The following is a 10540-nucleotide window of genomic DNA, read 5'->3' as shown; positions in this document are numbered from 1 at the left end:
TTTGAGAGGGAATCTAGCTCAGTCGCCAGGTTGGAGTGCAGTGCGCGATCTCGGCTCACTGTAACCTCCGCCTCCCACGTTCAAGTGATTCTCCTGCCTGAGCCTCCCGAGTAGCTGGGATTACAGGCACGCGCCGCTACGCCCAGCCAATTCCCTCCTCCCCCCACCCGCTTCCTTGAGACGGAGTCAAGCTGGAGTGCAGTGGCGTGATCTTGGCTCACTGCAACTGCCACTTCCACCCGGGTTCAAGTTATTCTCCTGCCTCAGGCTCCCGAATAGCTGGGACTACAGGCGCTCTCCAGCATGCCTGGCTAATTTTGTATTTTTAGTAGAGACCGGGTTTCGCCATGTTGGTCAGGCTGGTCTCGAGCTCCTGACCTCAGGTGAGCTACCCGCCTCGGCCGGGATTAGAGGCGTGAGCCACCGAGCCCGGTTTGAATTTTTAGTAGAGGCGGGGTTTCACCCTGTTGGCCAGGATGGTCTGGATCTACTGACCTCGTGATCCGCCCATCTCGGCATCCCAAAGTCCTGGGATTACAGGAAATGAGCCACCGCGCCGGGCGGTTTTTGCGCTTCTCAATTTCGCCACGTGGCTTTGCGGAGGCCCAGAAGGCGCTAGGAGGGCGGAGGCAGGAGTAACACCCACAGGGACTGCATTTCCCAGAGGCCCCCGCGCGCCGCATGCCACGTGACTGCCTGGCTGGCGCGCGCGCGCGCCCGGCGGTTCGGTCCCTAGCAGCGTTCTCGGTCGCTTCCCTCTGGACTGGCAGTCTCCCGGCCTCCGCAACGACGCGGCCCCGGCTGGAGCCGAACCGGAGCCAAGCTGCAGGCCGAGTCGGGGCCGGAACCGTACCCGCAGAGACGTGGAAACAAGGAGGCCCGAGCCGGCGTGCGCCACCCGGGGCTGCGGCGGCGACCGCGACTTCTCCTGACCCCTCTGCCACCCGCCTGTCCGCGGGTCCGTGGATCTGGAGCAGATCGCCCCAGCCGGCTGAGACAGGTGGGCTGTGGCGCCGCCCCCCGCAGCGCGGCCCGGCCCGAAAGCCCGGCCGCCCCCGGCCTCCAGTCAAAGCGGGTCCGGGGCCACCCTCCGCTCCCCGGCCAGCGCCCGAAGGCGAGGGGCAGCGCCGCGGGGCGGCGGCGAAAGGACCTTCCCTTTCCTGCCCGTGGGCGCCTGGGCCACCCCGTAGGGGCTGTGCTGAGAGCGGAGGGACCTCTGTCCCAGTCCGCTTTGGGAGTTGTGGGGATACCGAAGGCCATGTCAGTGCTTCCGGAGATGGGGCGGTGTTGGTCTGACAAATGGGCGTGTGATGGGCAGGGTGAGCAATAGTTGTTGGCTTTTTCTTTCTTTTTTTTACATTCATATTTTATTGAGATATAATTCACATATCAGGAAACTAACTCTTTAAAAGTTCAACTCGGTGGTTTTTAGTATATTCACGGGGTTGAGCAGCCATCACCACCGTTAATTCCAGAGCATTTTTATAGCCCCCCCAAAGAGATTATCAGCCACTCCTCCTTCCTCTCTCCCCGACACTGCTACTATCGATCTACTTTCAGTCTCCTTGGATTTGCCTGAGCAATTGTGTTTTGACTGAAAAGTGAACGGGTGGGTGTTTGTGAACTGAGGGGCAGTAGTGGGGTTTGAGGGTATTGGGTGATAGCGCTGATTGGATAAAGCTGTTCTCTACTGAACAGGGGTAGAGATGTGATGGGATAATTGTAATCAGGCCAGCAAAGGGGGTACCCAGGATAGACTGATGAGGGGGCACAGATGGAGTGAGATCCTTGAAAGAGTGGAGGGGAAGTTGGATAGAGGGGTATGTAGAGCGAGGGTGATGTGTTGAAAGATGAAAACCTGGAGGTTGGAGGCGGTAGAGAGGAATGTAGCTTCTAACTCAGGTGCTTAGGCTGATGTGTTGAGGGGTCAAGGGAAGAACGAGGTGGAAGGGAAGAGAATCTATAGGGCTGAGTGAATGGTTATTGCAGAGGATGAAATTTATGAATATATGGATTTCTTGAGTGATTATCCTGCTTTGAAGTTTTATTTTAGATAATCCTCTCAGCTACTCAGAGGTAGACCGGATGAGTATGAATATTCCCATTCTGTAAATGAATAACTCGGCTTTTAGAGGTTAGGTGTCTGGCTTAAGCTCATAAAGTGACTACATAAGGCAAAATGAGTTGGAATAATTGATGAAACTATCAGTCGCAAATGGATTAAATGGCAGAGAATTGAGTTGGAGCAATGTTAATAGGAAGGGGATTCAACTATTAAGAAGTCTATGTTGTTACGACATATAGGTCAAGGAGCTTTTGTTTTTGCACCTTTTAACCATAGAAAAGTTCACACAGTGAAATAATACAGTGTACTCCCATTTAGCCATTACCCAGCTTCACCAATTAACTCATGACAATTTAGTTTCATGTTTATCCCTATCCATTCCTATCCCCACTCACAATTATTTTAAAGCACATCATAGTCGTTCATTTTGATCTGTAAGTATTTCAATATACATCTGTAGAAAATTGAATTGCTTTTTTTTTTTTTTTCTTTTGGCGGGGGAGGCAGAGTCTCACTCTGTCGTTCAGACTGGAGTGCCGCGGCACGATCAGGGTTCACTGAAACCTCTGCCCCCCAGGTTCAAGCAGTTCTCCTGCCTCAGCCTCCCAAGTAGCTGGGATTACAGATGCGTGCTAATTTTTTACATGGCCAGCTAATTTTTTATATTTTTAGTAGAGATGGGGCCTCATCCTGTTGCCCAGGCTGGTCACGAATTCCTGACCTCAGACATTCTTCCCACCTCAGCTTCCCAAAGTGCTGGGATTACAGGGGTGAGCCACTGTGCCTGACCTGCTCCCTCTTTTTAATAGACCCAAAATACCATTATCACACATAAAAATTAATAGTAAATTATTAATGTCTAGAAAGACTTAGTGTACTTTAAAAAATGGGTGGTATCCATTTGATACAAGGAGGATAAACAGTGCAAGCACTTTTATGTTTGACTCTGAAAAATATGGCGTAATTATCTGCTGATTTTCCATTAGAGCCTGCTGTCCTGAGTGTTCCATTTTTTTAAATTAATATGGCTCATTCTTCTACAAAAAGTTTGTTGAAAGATGTGTCAAACACACTTTGACTGGCTTTTTAATGAATGGAATTTTGTGAGGGCAGGAGAGAAACAGAAGTGAAATATGTTACAACATGTACAAATGGCTCTTATATTGCTCCAAATATTTGGGCAATTTGGTTTTGCTTTTCTTTTCTAATTTCACATATTGTTAGAAGTTGTTCAATGTTATATATCAGTATTCTATGATTGCTGTAACATGTTGCCATAAATTTAGTGGCTTAAAACAATGCCTTTATTATTTTATAGCTCTGTAGGTTAGAGGTCAAAATGGGTCTCACTGATTGTCAACAGGCCATGTTCTTTTCTGGAGGTGTCTAGGGGATCATCTATGCCTCTTTCAGCTTCTAGAGACCGCCACTTTCCTTGGCTTGTGGCACACTTCCTCTGTCTTCAAAACCACGAGTGTTGCATCTCTCTGATCATACTTCCATTTTTACGTCTCTGACCACAGGTGGGAAAGGTTCTCTGCTTTTAAGGACCTGTGTAATTAGATCAGGCCCACTTGGCGAATTCAGGATAATCCCCCTTCTTGAGGTTCTTAATTTAATACACCTGCAAAGTCCCTGTTCCCAATAATCACAGCTTCTATAGATTAGGATGTGGACATCTTTGGAGGCTATTATTCTGACTACCACAATGTGTTTTGGAATATTTTGCTGAGCCTTAAGAAAGTAGGTGATTTCTTTTGCTGCTGAACATGCAACGAGAGGCCCATCTTTCACTTAGGATTGTAGATAATGGGAATGGTTAGATCTAGAGAGGACTGTTCATTTTTCTTTTTAGTGACTGCAAACAAAGATATGGGAAATACCTGTGACACTTGTAGTATAGGCTTTGGTAAAATGAGGCCTTTAAAAGTGATTAAGTATAAAAGCAATACAGCTCCACGTAAAGTTTTTCTATATTTTGTTTTGGTCTCTTTTTCATATTCATTGCTTAAAACGTATTATGTACTTGTAATCAGAGGGCTAACCTGATACTTGACACAGGACACCCGGGGGGCAATGATTGTTCCCATGCCCAGGGTGAGACGGCAGGGACTTGCTGTACCAATGGGAGAAAAAGACACCGCCATTTCAGCAACAAGAGAGGACTCCTAATGAAAGTGAGAGAACGTTTTCAGGCAGAATGAACTACTGTGAGATTTGGACTTGAAACCAGCTCCTTCTCAAGTTCTTCAGTGACTCAGCTGGGCATGGTAGAGTGCTGTGGGCCTAACAGAGCAGAGTGATAAGATGACCATTGCTGCTTTTCCTTTCTCGGGACAGAAAGAAGACTAATTTTAGAGGTGGAAAGGATTTCCGGAAGTCCTCCAGTTTGGTATCCTGTTTCCTGGTGGGGTTTCACTTTCCTACTTAGGTGTCAAAGTCTTGATTGTCTCTAGGTGTGAAGGTTCTGGCTTTCTGGTGGTGGCGCATCACTTATCAGGAAATGTGATGGGACTTCTGAAGTATCTGCTCTTGCCTTTAAGCATTTTTTTTTCTAGTAAGGTTTTTAGCAGAGCTTAATGCTTTGAACTTTGCTTGTAAACAGTTTGTAAGTTATCCTCAAATTATTTCTAGACAAAATGAACTAGTGGGGCTGGAAACAACTTTACATATAGGTCTTATTTGCTGAAAGTTTTTGCTTTTTTCGTTTCTTTAAGGAAGTTTGATTAGTGATTTTTGATATCTTCTCTGATTTTTATCACATTCTTTAAGAATGCAGATACCAAGAGTGGCTGAAACTTTCCAATAAGGACATTGGAATAATTATTTTTAAAAAGCTTATCTTTTTAAAAATTGTTCAGTCTTTTGGGCATTTAAAACCTTTTGTCCGTCATATGAACGATGATAAATTTCTTTGTTAGGTTGAGTCAGTCACTCAATCTTGACAATTCTTCCTTCAGAATATGCCATGCAACCCTCCACCCAGAATACTTTGAAAGCCCTGCCTGTATCAGTTAGGATTAGGTTTGGCTACGAATAAGAGAGACCTGAATTAATAGCTTAAACATATGACTAGTTTGTTTCTTTTGTAGAAGAATTCCAGAGGTGGACAATTTAAAGCTGGTTTGGCAGTTATGCTGTCATCAGGAACCCAGCCTCTTTGCATTTTCTTACACTGTTAACCCTAAATTATGGCCCTTGATTTCTGGGTAGAAGATGGTTGCTGGAGTTAGAGCTAAAATTTCCATGTTCCAAACATAGAGGAAGGGATAAAGAAGTGACTGTCCACTTTTAGAGCCTTAAATGTATCTTAGTTGAACAGGAATATGCCTCACCAGAAAATTGGAGTTCTCTGACTAAAAGGAAGGGAGAACTGGAGATTGGGTAGGCAATTAGTATTTTTCACTATTTTTCTTCTTCTTCTTCTTTTTTTGTTTTGAGACAGAGTCTGGCTCTGTTGCCCAGGCTGGAGTGCAATGGTGTGATCTCGGCTCACTGCAACCTCTGCCTCCCAGGTTCAAGTGATTCTCTTGCCTCAGCCTCCTGAGTAGCTAGGATGACAGGCATGTACCACCATGCCTGGCTAGTTTTTGTATTTTTTTTTAGTTTGCTCAGGCTGGCCTTAATCTCCTGACCTCAGGTGATCCACCTGCCTCGGCTTCCCAAAGTGCTGGGATTACAGATGGGAGCCACTGCGCCCAGCCTCTGCTATTCTTTATAATTAGTTTCTCTGTCTGGACCCAGACTAACCTACATACTTTTAAAATCTCTAGGTTTCAATCCTAGTTCTGTCATTTATTTGCTTTGGCATGTTACTCAACCTTTTTGACCTTCGGTTTTCTCATCTGTTATATGGGACTAATATATGCTTTATATATTTGTTAGAGAATTAAATGAAAATACCTCTACGTATCTAGCAATATTATACTGTAACTATTAGTTGTTTTTCATTCTCTTCCTTTAGGTTTCTTGGCTTGGATATCTGAATGAGTGGTATAAAAAGATGAGAATTGGAGATGGACAAGAGGAAGGATATATATATATATATATGTATTCCGTACTGAGCATGTGGAGTTTGAGGTGCCCTTGGGACACCAGATGGTGACAGATGTTAGGCAATTAGATAAATGGGTCTGGCACTCAAAAGACAGTTCTGACTAGACATAGATATTTTGGGATTGTCAGTGTATAGGGGTAGAGGTCATCAATCTGGAAGTCTTAGGGAGAATGTATGCAATTGTACGGTTACTGTGTGCAGAGTAAGAAGGCATGTCTTTTGTGTGAGTCTCTGTGTAAAGCATCAAGCATCAGATTACTTTCCGGCCTCTTATTATTTTTATTTTTGTGGGTTAGGGAGTGGAAAGTTTAATAGAAGAAAGGAGAGAGGAGAGCAGCTCCTTGAGAAAGAGAGAGACATCCAAAAAAGGGGGGCGGCCACGGACCAAAGCAGATTTTATGTGGAGAGGTGGTGTCTGATTTACATAGGGCTCACAGATTGGTTCAGTCAGGTATGGCATCTACAGAGTGTGCGGGGAAGGCTGGTTGCCTCAACCTAATCTTATGTAAATGGGTTTTCCAGTTGATTGGTACCATCCTGTCTGCTCCTTTACGGTACATGTGGCTGACAGAGAAGGGAAGATGGAGCCACCATTTTGAAAATGTCTAGTTCTTAGTTCCTGCTGGCAGTCACCAGTGCAAGCTCCCAGCTTGCAGGCTGCTCTTTGTTAGAAAATGATTTGGGGCTGCTTTTCATTAAAAAGAAAAGCCTTACTGAGGACTCCCATGCCCTTGCTATCTGCCTATTTCTTTGTTAACTCCTATACCATCATTCCTCACCCTGGAGTGGCAAACCTAACTCCTGTTAGGGTATGTTGAGTGACAACTCTTTCTGACTACTTCTGGCTGAAAAGGGGAATAGCAGCTGGGCCTCCTCCTGCGGTTGATCTAAGGGTCCTTGGAAGAGAGGCATGTCCTTGTGTGATTCTGCCTGTAGCATTGTTTGGAGTTTGATTCTGTCAGCCATTCTCATGGGTTGTAACACTGGTTTGCCTCCACCAGATTTTGCTAAAATGTTAATATAAAAGTAACATTCCTTTTAGGATAAGTGGCATTGGATTTGGGTAGCTGGAGTAACTTTAGTGTTAACCTTCGCTAGATCTTTCTTGCTGTTATTAATCCCTTCATGAATTCCACAAAAAATTTCTTTCCTTTATAACCTTCTTTGCATAGCCAGGGTGTGACATATTACCAAACCCAATAAGAAGTTCTAGTAAACTCGGTGATAGTAAAACTTTCATTCTTCCTTTTTGTTGGTAATTATCCCTGCTATAAGGATAATAATTAAGCAAAATATTACAGCAATGAAAAGTCTCTGTCCAGTATTTCAGTTAGGAGGTGCTACCATGTTTAACCCTACTGTGAATGGTAGAATAAATATAGCAATTCTCACAAGTGTGGTGTAGTAGATCCTTTCCATCTAAAATTTTACTTGCCAGGGTATCCAGAGTTTTACGTTACCCATCCCTTTTTGTTTCTTCCAAGCTTTAAGAGATCACCACCTGATTCACAGGAATAAGCAGGGTTAGTCTAAAATGCAGACACAAAGCTGAAAAACAATGTGACTAGGATTTAATGACAAATGTATGACAAGCTTTGGAACATAATTTCTTTCTCTAGCCCTCATTTTTGGTAAAAACAAATTATGATAGGACTGTGTTGTTCGTAGAATAAACTTTAATCTTATACTTGACCTGGTTACTTGCATAAAATGCAGCAAGAATAATTATTTCTTTTACTCTGTTGCCCAGGCTAGAGTGCAGTGGCGTGATCTCGGCTCACTGCAACCTCTGCCCCCCAGGTCCAAGCAATTCTTCTGCCTCAGCCTCTCGAGGAGCTGGGATTCCAGGTGCCTGCCACCTTGCCTGGCTAATTTTTTTGTATTTTTAGTAGAGATGGGGTTTCACCATCTTGGCCAGGCTGATCTTAAACTCTTAACCTCATGACCTACCTGCCTCTTCCTCTCAAAGTGCTGGGATTACAGGTGTGAGCCACCACATCCTGCCAAGAGTAATTATTTCTACATAGGTTTTTTGGATTGGCTTTGATGGAACTCTATTCCACAAGGAATCTCAGATAAGACCTCTTAAAGCTGAGCCCAGCCATGGGTTTGTATCCTCACATACCTGTGAGTGTGGTGATCCTTTTCTCTTAAGGTCCCAAGATAAACTTGGAGGTCTTGGACCTGTTAGAAAGTGATGTTCTTTACTGACCACAGCTTAGGAACCCTGTGCAGGGACTGTGTAGACAGGTGTGAGGCCAGTTCTTCCCATGGGGCTTTTATCGACTCTGCAAGTTGAGATTGATTCCTTAAAGGGAAGGATACCCTTCCAGTCAAAGCCTTGATAAAATTACCAGTTTTTCCAATTGTGTCCTGTTGAAAAAGAAAAATGGATTCTTATTGCACTGTTGGGAACAACTATGTTGCCATAAGTTAAGAGTTCTCACAGATTAGAGGAACCAGGCAGAGAGAAACAAACATGCTCCAAAGTTTGTTCACAGGAGTATACCTTACTCACTTATTAAAGGCTGTAAGTAGTTCAAAACCCATTTCCTTGACCCTGAAAAACAAACCAAGGATCAGCAGTATTCCAAGCAAAAGTAAAAAAGATTTATTTAGCTTTCTGAGTGCAGTCTATTTAGTCAACTCTTGTTTTGCTTGGTTTTTGTGAACATTTCAGTTCTTCATGAGTCCTGTACGTTCTTTCCCTATTCCCATGTTACAATATTCAAAGCTGTTAAAACCTGCATTTGAGAACACCTGTTAAAAGTCCTTAATATAGCTTGATTATAAACCATCATTTGAGAAGGAACAAAGCAAGACAACAATTGTCTGCAAATGACAAAATTTCCAGGGTAGTTACAGTTAAAAATATGACTGAAAGCTTAGTTAACCTTAATTGTTATTGATACCACATACTTAGACATTAGAATTTTAGAAATCCCATACAATTTTGGGTACATATATTAGTAGTATTCACCAAAAACTATAACTTAAAGAAGATTGGACAATTTCTCATTTTGGCAATTCTCATATGGCTAAACATGTCAGATAATCCTGTTTACCTCTTCTCTGGATGTTTCAGAGGCCCCCTGAACAATGCAGAAAGCCAGGCATCAGGAAAGACAATTTTGAAACTTGAAGCTTGATTTTGGGATTCCTGTTAAATGTTAGAGGTTTAAAACACTTGATGTTATGAAATAGAATTCCAAACTGCCATTAATTATTTTGCCAAAATGATGACTCAAAAGGCAAAAATCTTTCATTAGCCTTTACTATTACATGTAAATCCTGTTTAAAGCCAATTTTACTCTTGTATCAGTTTATTAAAGTTGTGAACAACGTTTTGATAAAATCTCATAGAAAATTCCATCTAATCTTAACCAATGATCACGGGGTGAAACTCTTTACAACGCTTTATGCTAAAGGGCAGATTAATGTCTTAAGACAACCTTGCTGTGCTCTTCTTTCAGAGCTTAATTTATGAAAATGCCATATAATACCCTCTTCAATTTAGTTAATATTTACACATTTTGCAAGATTAATTTTTTTAGTCTTTCTATAACTTGCTTAAATGTCTACTTCTGTGTTATTAAATTTGAGATAATCCCTTATCCCTGGGTAAAATTTATATTTCCATGCTTTCTTATAATCTTTTACTAAAAAACACATTTCACTGTTTTTATAAGCCTTGCATGTAAAACTGTAGAGATCTCAAATACATGTTGCATTGTTAACTCTTAGCAACTTTTACTTTTGGTGAAAAACCTGGTAAGTCATTTTAATTATGTACCAGGTGTGGAGCCTGGGACCCAGACAGAAGTCGGGCTTATGGGGTCCTGTAGGCCATAATGGCAGGATACAGAGTTCACACCCCCTCCATTAAAGGGCCCTTGCCCAACTATTATGTAGTTTTCCTTGAGATCAATTTTTTAGGAAGCCAAGCAAGTCACACAAGTCTAGGAAGTTGAAGGAAAATCACAGGCAGAGGAATAGAGCCACTTGGATGAGTGTGACTAGCCCCAATGACTTAATCCTTCTGGTTCCATGGCTGGAGGTCATACCTGCAACTGTGGGCAGCACTTTCAACAAGGTGCTAGGGACCCGGGAAACATGGAGGGGGAAAAAAGCAGGGGGGATGCCCCCACTGTCTTCCTCTTCAGCATGGATCACACCAAAAGGAAGGAAACTGAAGGGACATCTTTTTCTCACTTGTCTTTTTAAATGGGTACCATCTTCATCCTGCACTCTCCTGGAGTGCTTTCTGAAGCATAAGGACTCCTTTGATCCTGAAACTTTAAAGAAAAAGCAGCTCACCTTACTTTGCACAAGGGCATGGCCTTTTTACCAGACTTTTGCAAGCATTGCAAAGTCAACCTAGCCCTTTTAGCAATCATATTGAGCAGACACAAAGGGAA

The 10540-nt window shown here is 43.1% G+C and overlaps 1 protein-coding gene across 6 annotated transcripts in view; it reads left to right on the top strand.

The window, feature by feature from the left end:
• Positions 1-592: 592 nt before the first annotated feature.
• The window catches only part of DYM (dymeclin), a 439642-nt gene continuing 429694 nt past the window's right edge, over positions 593-10540 (top strand). For 4 of the 6 annotated variants that reach the window (XM_032259516.1, XM_032259513.1, XM_032259509.1 and 1 more), the window contains exon 1: positions 593-1000. The gene's annotated coding sequence lies outside the window, so the exon portion shown is untranslated. Of the gene's footprint in view, positions 1001-1112; positions 1261-10540 lie in introns of those variants that run through there. The other 2 variants (XM_032259515.1, XM_032259510.1) reach the window with 2 other exon arrangements.

The sequence above is a fragment of the Sapajus apella genome, unplaced genomic scaffold (assembly GCF_009761245.1).
Source record: "Sapajus apella isolate SASKATOON/1434 unplaced genomic scaffold, GSC_monkey_1.0 scaffold109, whole genome shotgun sequence".
Lineage (NCBI taxonomy): Eukaryota > Metazoa > Chordata > Mammalia > Primates > Cebidae > Sapajus > Sapajus apella.
Note: the sequence above shows the minus strand (reverse complement) of the source record. Positions and strands in the feature narration are given on the sequence as shown.